This window comes from Myotis davidii, unplaced genomic scaffold (genome assembly GCF_000327345.1).
Source record: "Myotis davidii unplaced genomic scaffold, ASM32734v1 scaffold60, whole genome shotgun sequence".
In the NCBI taxonomy this organism is placed as follows: Eukaryota; Metazoa; Chordata; class Mammalia; order Chiroptera; family Vespertilionidae; genus Myotis; species Myotis davidii.
Genome location: NW_006293007.1, coordinates 1,904,022 through 1,913,148, shown reverse-complemented (window position 1 = coordinate 1,913,148; position 9,127 = coordinate 1,904,022). Strand labels below are relative to the sequence as shown.

Here is a 9,127-nt window from a genome sequence, read left to right as displayed (position 1 = left end):
GTGCACCGGGCCCCTAGTCTATTTTATAATCAGACAAAAGGTAGTAGGCCCTGGCCGGGTAGCTCAGTTAGAGCATCATACTGATGCCCCAAGGTTGTGGGTTTGATCTCCAGTCAGGGCACATACAAGAAGCTACCAATTAATTCATAAATAAGTGAAACAACAAATTTATGTTTCTCTCAAATCAATAAAAATGTTTTTAAAGGTAAAAATAAGGCCCTAGCCGGTTTGGCTCAGTGGAAAGAGCGTCAGCCTGTGGACTCAAGGATCCCGGGTTTGATTCCGGTCAGAGGCACATGCCCCAATTGCGGGCTCAATCCCCAGTAGGGGGCAGCCAATCAATGATTCTCTCTCATTGATGTTTCTCTCTCCCTCTCCCTTCCTCTCTTAAATCAAAAAAGATACATTTTTAAAAAAAAGAGAATTAAAGACAAATGTACGGTTGAACTCTGAAGCGAGGAGGAGGCTGGCAGCCCACATCTGGTTCCCTAGGGAGTGGATTGTTGCCATCACAACTGGGCGCTGGAGTTGGAGGCTGCTTCTGGGAGCATGGTGTCTTGTATTCACAGTGCAGTGCATGGAGCTCTCAGGTACAGGAGGTCGGCCAGAATCACCTCTCTCACATGAGACCCACTGTCTGTGACTGCAGCTGCTGTGTCCTGTCCCCCTTCCTCCACACCCCGCTTCCTCTGCACCCAGCTCTCACCTCTTCCTCCCATATGCGTCTTGCCTCCAACTTCCCCAGCTTTCCTGTCCGATCGTTTTTTTCCTTTCCCATCCCCCACACCCTTCTTCCCTGCCCTGGGCCACTCGGAGCCTGCCTCCTTAAGGTAGTCAGTGTATATGTTCACACTCATCCCATTGATCGGCCGTGGCTTTCTGTGTTGTTCATAGAACCAGCCAATGAGTTATGGTGTGGAGCTTTTTTTTCCCCTAGAAAAATTCCAGCCCAAGTTATGTCTTCAGTCCATGGACTTGTATTGATTTTTCTCCCCATGGAACAGTGATCTACAGGAAAGCCCCACCACCCTGTAAGTACGGGCGGGAAGGACTCCCAGAGCCTCCGCTGCGTGCACAGAGCTGCTCCCTGGCCCTGGAATCAGGTCTCTATAAAGTGATTCCCCAGCCTCGGGCGGAGGGGGCGGGAGGGAGGGGGGAGCGGGGCTGGCGCCTTTCCTGAGCAGCTCCCCGAACTGCTGAGAACAGCAAGGTGCAAACATTTTCAGACTCCCTGGTACCTGGGCTTCTGGGCGACAATTGGGTTGCTTCAATCTGATGCCCAGTTTTGGAAGGCTGAGGTAAAGCAGTGTGAGAAATGCTCACCTGTCCGAATTCAAATAATGGGCTCAGAGAAAGAAGTATGGCAAGAAACGAGACTTAATACATCCTCGCAGGAGTGGGTGCCTGTCCGGTTGTACAGGCACATACAGAGTAGTGATCACAGGCTGTTTATCCCCTAGGGTACGAGAGTCCCTCCTCCGGCTCCTCATTGGCTGAGTACTATGGGGTTAATAGTTTCCTCTTATGTTGCCTGGCTCTCATTGTTTCTTATTGGGTTATTTTTTAAAAAATGGGCTGAGGCCTTTTCTAGTTGTCTCCACCTCCCCCCTGTCTAGCTGAGGCGGCACCAGGTGTTTCATCCTGGGCATGTCAGGGGTTTCCACCATGATGTTAGCTCACGTACACAGTTCTTTGTTCTTACATCCTCTTCCCTCCTCCCTACATTCTGTTTGCCCAGGGGAGATTCAGGAACCGGTTCCATTAAAAGCTGACTGTGATGAAGATGGATCACAGAGGCCTGTTTCCTACTGTAGGCTTTGGTGTTTGCAGGTTATGGATGAAAAAGGAGCTCTGTAATAAATCTGAGTCCAGTGTCGAAGTAGCCTCACAGGGTGGCCTGATCACAAATCCTTAGCTGGGCAGGTCTCGGTGGGTAGACAAGCCCCAGGCACAGAATATTTTTAATACCTGCCCCGCCCATTGTGTCTGTGCCTCTAGGTTAACAGAGCTTTGCAAGGCCAGAGTGAACCTGCTTTTCAGGCCCCTCAAGACATAACCACCCTCCAGAGAGCACATAATCTTTCTAGTTAGCTACCCTGTAGTCCACCCCCGCCTTGCTTTCTGCCGTCTGTCTTAATTCTAAATGAAAAGAAACTGTTTGGAGACCTTGCTCCTGGCCTCTCAACGATTTGGCTCCAGCTCATGAAAATTTTCTACAGGTCTGAGCATTTCTTACGTCAACAAGGTGTATGTGATGTGTAAATTACAGCCTGAACTTAAAGTACCCAGTGGCAGTGCCACTTCCTTAGCTCTACCCCGTCCCTATGGCTCTGTTTTCTGGGTCCCTGGTGGCAGTTTGCAGCAGCAGTCACACTGTGTTGGGTCCCTTGCACGCAACGCACCCCCCACCCCCACCCCGCCTGCGTCCCCATTCCTGGATCTCTGGCGCATTGTTTTCAGCCCATCCAGTGGTGTGGTAAGCTCCTAATTCCCTGTATTAGTCCTTGTCAGTTTAACATATCACCACTGCAAAGAGCCTGCTAAGGTCTGAATGTTTTCCCACCCAAAATTCACATGCGGAACCCTAAAGTCAATGTAAGAAACGTTCAGACCTGTAGAGAATTTTTATGAGTTTGAGCCAAACTGACAATTGCCAGGTATTAAAACCTCAAAGAATTGAGAAAAAGCCCCAGAAAAATGGCAGTTTTGCATCTTATTTTATACATTACAATCAGAATAGGAGGCGTACCCAGGTTACATGAAATCTATTAGTGATAGATTTGGGAGATGGGAGAAAGCAAATGGGAAACCTCTGGGATTGGGTAAAAAGTGAAATGAGAAAAAAAACAGTGAAATGATAGATACCACTTTGACATCTGTGGGTGCAGGATAGTTAACAATTAACATGATAACAATGCAGTGAGGGGATCTGTGCCTTGTTGAGGGGTCTGAAAAAAGGAAATTACTTGATATTCCTAAGGCAGGTTAGCAAAGATAATTGGCTCAATTAAGGTGAAGATAGACTTTTGCTAGGGAAAAATACTGTCGTAGTACATGACTACTTGCTGAACTGCTTTTAGTTAGAAATTTTTTTTTTAATACATGCTTTTATTGATTTCAGAGAGGAAGGGAGAGGGAGAGATAGAAACATCCATGATGAGAGAGAATCATTGATTGGCTGCCTCCTGTATGCTCCACTATCAGGGATGGAGCCAACAACCGAAGCATGTGCCCTTGACAGGAATTGAACCCCGGACCCTTGAGTCCACAGGCTGATGATGCTCTGTCCACTGAGTCAAACCGGCTAGGGCAGGAAGTTTTAAATATTGGTTGAGTAGCCTTAGCATATCATTAGCATATTACACTTTGATTGGTTGAACGGATGACTGGACACCCGGACACTTAGCATATTAGACCTTTATTATATAGGATTGATTTCAGAGAGGGAGAGAGATAGAGACATCAATGATGAGAGAGAATCATTGATCAGCTGCCTCCTACACGCCCCCCACTGGGGATCAAGCCCACAGCCCAGGGAATCAATCATAGGTCGATGCTCAGCCACTGAGCCACGGTGGCCGGGCTAGAAAGTTTTAATTTCAGAGCATCCTATTGTGGTTGCTTTAGGTCTCTGAGTTTGTGAGGCTGCCTTACAGGTCTCCTCTGAGCTTGTCGGGTTTAGTGTGTCACCCCTTTTGGTCCACACTGATCCCCAAAGATGTTCCGGGGCAGTGGTACTAGGTGTCAGGAGTGGAGCCTTTGAGGTGATTAGTCCTGAGGGCGGAGCCTGGTGAATGGGATTGGCGCCTTTATTAGACCCCACTGAGCCTCTCTGCCCTTTCTGTCATGTGAAGTCACAGAGAAGGGTCTTCTGTGACCGGGAGAGAGCTGGCACCAGAACCAGGCCATGCTGGCACCCTGATCAGGCTTCCAGCCTCCAGAACTGTGAGAAATAAATGCCTGTTTTTATAAGCACCCCGTCTCTGGTGCTTCCTTATAGACAGCAGCTGGAGTGGACTAAGAGCCTTCCCTTCCCCTGGACCTCTGCTCCCTCCCTACCTGTCACAGCGTGCAGTAAGGTGGGGTTGGGTGCCTCGTTTCTCTGCCATTCATTCCTCTGCCATTCGGCTGTAAGGTACTGGGTGCAGGCTCTGTGCATCGGCCTGGACTCCTGCCCAGGGCTTGTCCGTGCTCACTGAGTCACCTGAGGGGTCCAGCGCCACCCCCGCCCACGGCAGCGCCTCTGGCTGCACTTGGCGGCCAGCAGCCGCTCTCCCAGGCCTTGTGGGGAGCGGAGAGCTCCATCATCGGCTCTGTCACTTCCTGCTGTAACTTCAGGCTGTAATTTACACATTGCTTATGCCCAGGGTTGGTGGAAGCTGGCTGGTCCCTGTCTGAGACCAAGTTTCTGGGAGGTTTCACAAGGTTCTGATCCCCCAAACAACCGAGCCCATCCCAGAATTCAGGAATTCTGCCAGGCCCTGGGTCCTGCCTATGATGTCCTGAGGGCAGCTTTCTGGGCCTGACTCAGGGACAGAGGTTAAAGGAGGCTGGGGTATATATCAGCTTAAAAGCTGTAAAACAAGTTTCTGCTTTCTCTCAAGTGGAACAATTGTCTCAAGATCAAGGGAGGGAGGAAGCCACCTGGGTTGGTTAAACAAAGTGGATGGAGGCAACTTCCTGCGGCTGGAGGAGGCAGTTACTTGCGGTGGGACTCTTGCCCCTCGTCAGGCTTCCTAATGACACAGAGTTCCGGGGACAGAGCATGAGGAAAAGCAGGTGACCTGAGAGCGAGAGCGGAGAAGGAAGCCAGGCAGCTCCTGCTTGTGTTCCCTCCTGGGCTCGTGGCCTGGGGCTGGCAGAGGCCCGACCCTGCCTTTCCTTCTGGGTGTGGCAGGAAACAGCGCCTGCCCCTCCAGCTCTCAAATTCTTTGCTTCTGTTGCCAGGGGAGGTGGCCAGGGCCCAGCCGGCGGCACTGACCTCAGGAGAGACGTCTCCCAGAGGCGTGGGCAAGGGCAGGAGATGGAACCTTCCTTCTTGTCCGGAAAGGCTTCGGGGGGCCGTGGGACCCATTCCCTCTATTTCAAGCAGCTCGTAAGTGGCAGAGAACTCAACCCCGATGCCGAGTATGGGCGTTTTACGCTAATAGTTTTCAGTGTTGTAACAACACTGGCAAGGAATAAGTTGTTTATTTTTCTTTTGGATGATTTTTCAGGAGCAAAATTGCAAGGTCAAAACATAGGAGCATGATCATAGACCTTGATAAATAATGATCAAATTTGGCCCCCAATTGGGTGCATCAACTTACAAGCAACCATGGGCCTGTTCACCTGAAAATGACCCCCCTTCCCCAGCAACACTGCCGCCCACAGAAGCTGTGCCCAGTCCTGACCATGACTCTCCCTACTCCCTGCAGGTGAGCCCGTGCAGAGTTCCGTCATACAGCCCGGCTTTAACTGGGATTGCACTGAACTTGGGTATCACATGAGACAGGGGACCTCCTTATAATAAGTCTTCCAATCCATGGACATGGTATATGTCAACACTTACTGAGGCCTCTTTATCTCACAATAGTTTTATCTCCAAAGAGCTCTTGTACTTGTTTTTTTATTTTTTATTTTATTTTTTTTAGTATATTTTATTGATTTTTTACAGAGAGGAAGGGAGAGGGATAGAGAGTTAGAAACATCATTGAGAGAAACATCAGCTGCCTCCTGCACACTCCCCACTAGGGATGTGCCCGCATCCAAGGTACAGGCCCTTGACTGGAATTGAACCTGGGACCCTTCAGTCCTCAGTCCGATGAGCCAAACCGGGTTAGGGCGTTTTTTAAAAAATTATTCCTTATTAGGATATGCTTATTGATTTGAGACAGAGAGGAAAAGGGAGGGAGGAGAGAGAGGGAGGGGAAGAAAGAGGAGGAGGGGGAGGGAGGAGGAAGAGGAAAGAGAAACATCAATTGGCTGCCTTCCCCTTTATGTGCCCCCACTGGGGATCAAACAGGGCTTGAGCATGTTTTATTAAAAGGCCTATGTTTGATGTGTGTTGGGGGGGGAGGGGTGTTCGCACATTGATTTTTATATCCAGCAACCTTGCAAACCCCAATCTAGTAACTTATTTGTTCATTCTTTGATGTTTCTATCATCTCTAAGTGAAGAATTTTGTTCCTTCCTTTGGAATCTTTCCTGGTGCCCTTTCTTCCTGGCCAGGTCCTCCGGTGCAGTTGGAACCATCCTGGAAGCGGTTTGTCCTTTGTCTGTTCCTACTCTCACAAGGAAGCGGTCAGGCTGCACCGCCAGAAGTGAGGTCTGTCAGTGGGTCCTGCCGCTGCCCTTTAGCAGAGCGAGGAAGGCCCTCCCTTCCCATTTTGCTAAGTTTTTCTGGAGAAGAGTTTTATCTATTTTCCCCCGCAGAGAGGACGCCTGACCGCTCCTCTTTCCTGGTAAGTGATAGATGACCTGGATGCTGCTCTCCAGTACAGAACCTACTCCTGAATGGGATTGTGCTGGGGTCCAACCCTAGCAGGTCCAGGGGTCCCCAAAGGTGTGGACGGAGTTGGCGAAGAAGGAATGACATGGAGACAGCATTTAGTTGATCAGCAGCCTAGCCAGGATCTCTAGCCAAGTTCTGGTCAGGATCTCCAGCGAAGTTCTGGTTAGGATCTCCAGCCAGGTTCTGTAGCCAGGGTCTGTCTCTAGGTTCTGTGTCCTGTTGTTACATCTGTATTTATACCAGTTGATTCCAATCCTATCAATCTCTATTCCAAAGGTTAGGGCGTTTCTTATCTCCATTCCAGGGAGTAAAGATTATGTAGCTTAAGCGTGCTTGTTTGTAGTTAAAGTGATTAACTACCCGCCTGGCACTTAGTTAAGGAGTTTCATACCCTCCCTGACTTCAGGGAAAAATCCCTACCTGGGGAAACAACCTTTCTCGGAGAGGTGACCTTGGGTAAAACACACAGCGCTAAGGGGAGCAAACATATTAAGAACAGTATGCTATATATGCCAGGTCCCTTGAAACATATGCTGTGCAGATGTTTCTTTCCTGCAGCGACTGTGTCAAGCAGCAAGGATGGGCCGGCTCCCAGCAGGATTGCCCTCTACTGTTTCACATTTCCCTTGCCAGGGTTTGGGGTTAAGGTTATGATTGCCTCACAGAACGGGTAGGGCAATTCCCTCTTTGTCTACGTGGAGTTTGTGTAAGTGGGACTGTCTGTTCCTTAAATGCACGTGAGAACTACAGGGGGAGACCCCTGGGCCTGGGGTTCGCTCGGTGGGAAGATCGACTCCTGATCAACTTTCACTTTCAGAAATCTCATCCCTTCCTCCCAGAGCCACACCTCACAGCTGGACCACCGGGCCCCCTGGCGTCCCTGTGAGGGGCCTCCCCAGCCAGTCTTCCCAAAGCTCCCCCTGCCTCCCAGCTCTCTCCTGCCCCAGAGCGTCCACGGTCCCGCCGCTCCGAGGTCAAATCCAAATCCACAGCGAGACCCTCAAGTGAGGCTGGACCACCTGTCCACCCTTCCCTTCTGCTGTGCCCTGCTGAGCTCCTGCCACACCTGGCTTCTGCCCATGAAGATGGACACAAAAGTCTGTCCCATGCTGACCTCTCCTGCCACTAAAACTGCCTCTAACAGGAAGCCTGCCCCTCCCCATTAGCTACAGTTGCCTCCCTCCTATAGCTCTGCATTTTTGCATATTATCAAAACTGATTTGGGTAGAATTCTGCACTCAAGTGAATGTTCTGAAAGGGCAAGCATATATTTGTGATCATTCACTTACTCAGTCAACAAACATGTCCAGTCCAGTGCACAAGCACTGTGCGGGGTGCTGGGTACTGGGGTGCATCAGTAACTAAAATGGGTTCCAACCACTTCAGAACCTTCCAGCCAGTTGGAAATAAAGCAGCAGATGAGGGGAGAAAATCACCCAGAACCCCACCAATGTATTGGAGCATTTCTTTCCAGTTTTAAAAACATATAATAACCTACCTAAACTACCTGGATGGGTACATATTACTCTACAGCCTTAAGGTGAGGAAACTGAGACACAGAGAGCTTAAGTCCAAGGTCAAAGGAATGGCAGGTCTGGATTTTAACTCAGGCAGCCCAGCTCTGAGCCCGCTACCCTAACCCACCCACTACCTTTTAAAAAATATGAGTCAAGCTGCGTGTCCTTTGGAAACCCCAAGTTTTCACTTCTGCCTGACCTGTGTGGCCCCGTGGTTGAGTGTTGACCCATGAGCCAAGAGGTCCCTGCTTTGATTGGTTTGATTTCCTGTCAGGCATATGCTCAGGTTTCGGGCTCGATCCCCAGGAGAGGGTGTGCAGGAGGCGGATCCATGTCTCTCTCATCGATGTTTCTATCCCTCTCCCTTTTCTCTCTCTCTCTCTGAAAATCAATAAAAGCATTTAAAAGATATTTTTTCACTTATCTTACTGCATTCATCTAACCATGGGAACGCTCCCTTCAAGGGACCTGTCCATCAGTCGCCTTCAGGTCCAGGCTGCCTGGCATGGAGGGTGTCCCCAGGCCCACAGACCTGCCCTAAGCGGTCCAGCTGAGGTGAGGAATCCTGGGCCATTCAGCCTCGTGGAGCTTCCCTTGACTTCCCAGGAAAAGGGGACCCCAGCACATCACTTTAGGGCTACAGGGAACTGAATGGCAGTGAGCCCTGCCACTAAACCCGCCTCTAACAGGAAGCCTGCCCCTGTTAGAGCGCCTGGCTTGGGGCTGGGTACTCTGATGGTGCCCAGGGATGTTAATTCCTTAAGCCATCATCCCTCTCCTTGGTTCTGTTAACATGAAAACATTCAAACGGGAAAAGAATTTTTGTGAGTTTATTTGAGCCAAACTGTCGACAAATGGCAGGAAGCAGAACCTCAATGCATTGAGATAATGCTCCCGAGAATGGCAGGTTACATCTGTATACACTGCAATCAAAGGACAGGGATGTAGGTGGGTTACATGAAATCTATTGGTGATAGACTAGAGAGGCGGGAGAAAGCAAAGCGGGGAAACCCCTGGGATTGGATAAAAGTAAAATGATAGACACATACTTAGGTGGGTGCAGGAATAATGAATAATGATAACAATGAAGGAATTGCGGTATCTGTCCTGGTGCCCA

The 9,127-nt window shown here is 49.8% G+C and overlaps 1 long non-coding RNA gene across 3 annotated transcripts in view; it reads left to right on the top strand.

Moving 5' to 3' along the window:
* Window positions 1-8,297, top strand: part of LOC102755669 — an 11,225-nt gene extending 2,928 nt beyond the window's left edge. Inside the window, exons 2-3 of one of the 3 annotated variants that reach the window (XR_435817.2) lie at window positions 1,005-1,103; window positions 7,311-8,297. This is a non-coding gene — a long non-coding RNA (uncharacterized LOC102755669). Of the gene's footprint in view, window positions 1-1,004; window positions 1,104-5,417; window positions 5,661-6,210; window positions 6,562-7,310 lie in introns of those variants that run through there. The other 2 variants (XR_001514337.1, XR_001514338.1) reach the window with 2 other exon arrangements.
* The last annotated feature ends 830 nt before the right edge of the window (window positions 8,298-9,127 follow it).